This window comes from Octopus bimaculoides, chromosome 12 (assembly GCF_046866305.1).
Source record: "Octopus bimaculoides isolate indiv1 chromosome 12, ASM4686630v1, whole genome shotgun sequence".
In the NCBI taxonomy this organism is placed as follows: Eukaryota; Metazoa; Mollusca; class Cephalopoda; order Octopoda; family Octopodidae; genus Octopus; species Octopus bimaculoides.
Genome location: NC_142939.1, coordinates 56,756,915 through 56,763,833, shown reverse-complemented (window position 1 = coordinate 56,763,833; position 6,919 = coordinate 56,756,915).

The following is a 6,919-nucleotide window of genomic DNA, read 5'->3' as shown; positions in this document are numbered from 1 at the left end:
AGCATTCTATTACAACTATATGACATGTGTTTGTGACTAAGTGACGTGTGATGATGATTCACTCCCGAACTAAAATAAGCTCCCAGCCTCCGTATCATGAATAGTTATGTGGATCACTCCTAACGAAAGCCAGAGCTTCCTTCGACCACTACATAAAAAAGTATTAAGAAAGAAATGTCATTTAGATATACTTTTTACACTATTTTACGCTTGTGAGCAATTTAATTCACCCTTATACATTCAAAGTTCACAAATTTCCTTATTTAAATTATGAATCATATTCTTTTCGATAATATCAATATGATTACAAAACTTCTTTGTAGATGATATTTTCTGTTTGGTGGACATTAATTTTCAAATTACTGGAGTCCATTGCTCTACTCATAGCGACGTATAACTGGCCGTGTGTAAACATCGGCGTGGGTAAAAATACACCAACACGATCTAAAGTCTGGACCTGTGTTTTGCTTGCTGTGAATGCGCGAGCAGAATCTTTAGGAATCTGCCCATCTACGATACGAAATTAAAGGATAGTATCGCAAATCTAGACCCTTATAGGAAAATGTGGTTTGCACTTGCTGGGTGCTTCACAATTCCATACATAATTCATGGAAGGAAAAAGGTTAAATGAGTATCAGTGCCAGAAGGAAACGAGAGACACAACCGGTAGAAGGTTTAAGAGAAGATTCTATTTATATGTTAACATGCGTGTCTGTATGTGCGACATATAAACATAATAATAGACAAACCCGCATGAATATAAAATGTATGTGTAAAACATAGGTGTATGCGTGTGCAATAAGTTCAGAGCATAGAAAGAGTCTATAATATGACGTTAGAAGAATGTCCAGACACAAGGATGATAAATACCAGTTCGTAGTCAAGGTACACAGTAGTTGAAATGCTGTATCAAGACGTTGAGGCGGCAATGCAGAGCCGGGGAGAGGCACATGTCGTACAAGAAGTCGTGGCTTCAATGCTGCTGCAGGTTACTTGTTACAGGAGTTCTCACAGGTTGTATTTGCTGTTAACCATGGTGAAGCATTTCACAAACAGTGTGGAGATAGAACCTGTGCGAGCGTTGCTGGTGGTGTGTACGTAGAGAAGTTGGTGTAGTTCAAATTTTGGCATAAGGCTGAGCAGCTATGGAGAGGTGTAAATCGATTACATCGACCTCAAGTGCTCAAATGGTACTTATTTTATAGACCCGGAAAGATGAGAGATTAAAAAAAAATCGACATTAGCGGAATTTGAATTAAGAACGATGAAATGCCGCTAAGCATTATGACCGACCTGCTAACTGTTCTGCCAGCTCACCGATTTACACGTAACATATATATTAAAATATTTAAACTACAGCTCTGCCTATCCTGCTACCAAGAATTAAAATTTATTCGCTGTTCTGTTGATATACAAAGGAGATAGACAAATTCGAGTTCTACAAAATAACGAGATATTTGTGTTAGAAATAACCAGGGGAGAGAGAGAGAGAGAGGTCAGATGTCGCATTTTCTCCGACAAATAACTTCCATATTATTATCAGAAAGAAAAAAAAAAGGACAGAACAGCTAGTTTTCGCATTATCTTTGTAATTGGTAAAATTGTTTCAGTCATATATGAAATAATATTAAATAGAAGTTTGGTAGAATGTCCTTGGAGTAATATTTAGAATTACTTTGATCGAATGACATTCTAAATCTTTCAATAATTTGTCTTTTTATATAAACACGAAGACAGAGAATTTTAAGAGTGTGGGGACTACAATGGCGGCCATGTTTCTTATCACAAGAACATGAAAGACAAATTTGTGAAACGTAGTTGTAAATGTTTCTAACTACATCAATCGGAAAACAAAGTCGTTCATTCTCTGCGGGATTAGAACTGAGAACAAGCAGATCACTGAATTAACCCCCCCCCCCCACACATGTTATAGATCATTAAAATATTCATATATTCTTGGTGCATAGAGAAGTAAATAGCTGAATAGATAAGGCATTGTTCAACACAGGACCAGATTAACTTCGTAACTTACATTGACTAACTAGCATTAAGACATAACTGCTGAATATGTCAAAAATATATATCAGCGACAGAGGCAGTGTTAATATAGAAAGATAATATTTATCCCCACTTCAACGTGGATGTCCTGTTTAGACAGACTATACTGCGGTAGTTACCATGAGAGAGACTCATATTGGCTTTTGGTGGAAAATACACTCTTGTTTATATCGCTAGCAGGGTGATAACTCCCGCCATCTCCAGCGCCGAGACTACCAGATCACGTGATTTCGACCTTCCTTGGTATTGTCAGTGATAGATGCCCGACTGCTAGAGATCGCAGGGACTCATTTCTCACCAGCGATATATAAAATAACATGTGTATGTGTGTGTGTGTGTACTTTTATTCTTTTACTTGTTCCAGTCATTTGACTGCAGCCATGCTGGAGCATCACCTTTAGTCGAATGAATCGACCACAGGACTTATTCATTGTAAGCCTAGTACTCATTCTATCGGTCACTTATGCTGAACCGCTAAGTTACGGGGACGTAAACACACTAACATCGGTTGTCAAGCGATGGTGGGTAAACAAACACACAAACATATACATCTCTCTCTCTCTCTCTCTCTCTCTCTCTATATATATATATATATATATATATATATATATATATATATATACGACGGGCTTCTTTCAGTTTCCGTCTAGCAAATCCACTCAAGGCTTATATATATATTGTGTGTGTGTGTATCTTTGCGTCTGTGTTTGTCCCCACCACCGCTTGACAACCGGTGATTGCGTATCTTTATGCTCCCGTAACTTAACGGTTCAGCAAAATAAGTACCAAGTCTAAAAAAAAAAGTATATGCGTACTGAGCTCGATTCACTCGACTAAAAATTCTTCAAGGTGGTGCTCCAGCATGACCGTAGTCTCACGACTCAAAACAAGTAAAAGATACTTCATGATTGATTTTTATCCTCTGATCATGATATTCTAAAAGGTCCTCTACATATCCGAATCTCAAACGCTCATAATCTATTTGACGATAGTTTCGCTAATGTCCACATTTCAACTCCATAAAACAGAATGGACCATAACACTTTAATGTTTGTCCGTTTTCTATATTAATGTTTCTTTGTATTAACATGTTCGGCATTTTGTCAAATCATTTTCTAGCTCGTTCATTCTTTTGATTTCTGCTTTACATTTCTTGTTTTCTGACTGTATATATCCCCGCTATATACTACCTTTGCTGTGTGTCCAATTGGATTTCCGCCATTGAAATATTTACTTTCAGTGACGGCCGTTAGACATATTTAATTTTATCATATTGTTATTGTTGTTGTTGAACCCCCTGATTATCTCTGATTGAACAGATCTGTGATAAAAAGCATTCTAACCAAATCTATTTTTTTTTTATATTTGTCATCCACCTCGTGTTTATTCGCTGATGGAAACCATTATACCAGAGTAGTCAATATCTTGGTTAATAATAAGGCGGCGAGTTGGCAGAAACGTTAGCACGCCGGGCGAAATACTTAGCAGTATTTTGTCTGTCTTTACGTTCTGAGTTCAAATTCCGTCGAAGTCGACTTTGCCTTTCATCCTTTCAGGGTCGATAAATTAAGTACCAGTTGCGTAATGGAGTCGATCTAGTCGATTAGTCCACTCCCCCAAAATTTCGGGCCTTGTGCCTAGAGTAGAAAAGAATATCTTAGTCAATAAAAAATGCCGCAAAATGCTTAGCGACATTTCGTCCGTTTGTACGTTCTGAGTTCAAATCCCGCCCAGGCCGACTTTACCTTTCATCCTTTCGGGGTCTATAAAATAAGTACCAGCTGTAATCGACTTTCCCCTTCCCCCAAAATTTCAGGCCTTCCTATAGCAGAAAGGAATATTTTCACGCATAGATTCGGACGCGCCATTTAAGTCTTTGTATAAAATGGAATAAAGATAGATTTAATTTTGTCATACGGTATAAACATTTAATATAAGTGTCAATTTTTGGCACAAGGCAACAGGTTCGAGGGATGGGCTAAGTCGATTAAATCGACCCCAGTGCTCGACTGGTACTTAGTTTATCGACCCCTGAAAGATCAAAGGCAAAGTTAACTTCGGACAAAATACCGCTAAGCATATGCAGTGGATCTTGCATGCATGAAGTGGATTCGATCCACCATAGCCAAATTTAAATTAACACTGCAACAGAACTTTTCCCACGGTGGAACAATAATTTTTCTCTCACAGCAGTTTAATATTTTCCAGATGCCTTTAGCTAGGCCGAAACAATGTCTTCACCACTTGACCCTTTCTAACCTCTTCTACTCCACTAAAAGCTAGAATATAGATAATAAGACCACCAACTAAATCTATTGTTCTCAATAATATATCTATCCTTCTAGATAGTTATAAAACCAAGAGACCCCAAGCAAAACGGCAGTAGTCACTTGGTGACAACAGAGCGAAGCAACTAGTGACAGCTCAATTAGTGAACGGACATCTAGAGTCATGGTCAGAAGCAGACAGCCACTAAAGACAAACGACCAGAGGGAGAAAGAAGGTTACAACCAACCAACTATGAGACACAACTCCCTCTACTCTATAATTTTCACTAGCTCACTTTCTTTTCTCTGTAACATTACCATATCTCTTGTACACACATATACAAGCCGAAATTAACTCTTTACCTTGCATGCTTTACGAACTGTATTATACTATTACACTAACCTACCCGTCGTGGTATGGCATTTATTAAAGTAACGGTAAATAAATATTTCTTTACAACTTCGATCACTGTTCATCGTTCATCTTACAACCGTTACACATATATACATATTAATGGAAATGTATAGTATTATATATCCATTACGGTCGATCTTACCAAACAGTTTCGCACTGGAGGTCCAACAGGATGTTATATAACTCCACGCACACACACACACACACACACACACACAGATGTGTGTGTGTAAATGAAAGTAATGAGCTGCTTCTTTTTTTATCTATGTCTATCTAGTACACGTATTCACATAACAAAAATCCTACATGATTACGTAGAGAGAGAGATAGAGAGAGAGAGTGTGTGTGTGTATGAGAGAGAGGCAGACAGACAAGAGACAGACAGGCAGACAGATAGACAAATAGGCTGATAGTGAGTGAGAACGAGAAAAGTTAAAAGGCTCTATTACTTTCACAATGTTCTTTTATTTAAAACATTCATTCACACATCCTACCGCATAGTTTCATCAATGTTTCCCGGACTAATTTAAAAAGGATATCTTAATTAGCCTAAATTTGTATCCGTCTTCAAATCGATATTCTGACTAAGTTTTATCCAGCACTCCATTTACCGCCCCTTGTTTCCCCACACACCCTTCATCTTCCGTTGCCCCAATTTTTTCCCTCCAAAAACATCGAGGTTAAAGGTTAAAACTACTAAACGAAACTCTTGAGATGCGATTAATGTGTCACTTGTTTTTGTTGCTGTTGTAGCAATCATTGTAGATTATTTTAATCCCCCTCCTCCTGTTCATCATCATTACCATCTGAACGCTACCACTGCCGCCGTCATAACCACCTCTACCACCACCACCATCATCATCAACTACTGAGGGAATATCTGTGATCGATCGATCTGCTGAAAATAGCAGCTAAATCACACCGTATTATCTAAAAAAACATTGGACACACGCACACACATTAAGACGGCACTGCCACAACTGGAACGCCTTGTCCTGGAACTAATAACAGAAGCAATAGACTTCTTCTCTCGCTTTCCTCTCTTCGTTTTCCATATTTTCAGCACCACTGCTACCCCATCCATCACCACCACCGCAGCAGCCACCAGTACCACCACCATCACGACCAAGCAACCTAATATTACTGCTGCATATTTGAAAAAAAACCATATTTGTTCCTAATAAATTAATTAATTTGTTGCATTAACGGAGTAATTAATTGGGCGAAAAAAAGAACCTCAAAAAGTTTAGCACCATACAAACGTTGATCCTTAAAATCTGTCAGTCCAAGCCATTCCGAGATCGTAATGGTGGATGTTGTACTGATGGCTTCTCATTTTGTCATAAATCAAAGACCACGCCTTAGAGTGAACTTTCTCTCTTCCAAACCAGAAGAATATTATGGCTTCCAACGACCATCAACCCTTCTACAAAGTTCAAGTGAGACTCACAACCAGAGCCATCTCAGCATCATTATAATAAGACCCTGAGCTAGTCAATGTACTAGGTCCTATGGTGTTTAGTTATTGATAGCAAACCACTGCATACATAGATCGGATTTGACGTACAGGTTTTTGAATTAATTTTTTTAACTAAACACTTTGAAACTTCGGATACTGGTAGAATGTATTATGTAGAACAGGGTTTACTATTAACGGTTTTGACAAAATTTTGTATTTTGGAAGTTATTTCGAGTTAAAGTTGTCGTATTTGATGATGAGCCGTGCCTCACGTGGCCTGTTTCTCGTAAGAGATTGTCTATGCTTGCACTTCATACTTTTCCGCAAAAACTCTTTATGTACAAATAAATTGTACCGCTCCATACACTACATTGACATACTCAGCACATGTTACATTGACACTGCAAGTGTCACACAGTCCTGTTATACATACACTTAACTCACTCACACACACGCGCGCACACACACACATGTTCGTCCGTCGGAGCGCAGCGGACTATCTACTCATCCTTATGGATGACTTGCGCAGTGACTCAGTCTAAAGCGGATGAGAGTTGCGCATTGCCAATCTCGCTCTCTCGTCCGGGTCCATCTTCAATCGAGCAGCAAGGCCAGGCCAAGACGACTGGGGATGGAGATGGATGTAGTAAATGACGAATATGCCTCGGTGACTTTCCTGCCTCATCTTGCGCTCTGCAGTTTACTATGCGTTTCTGCAGT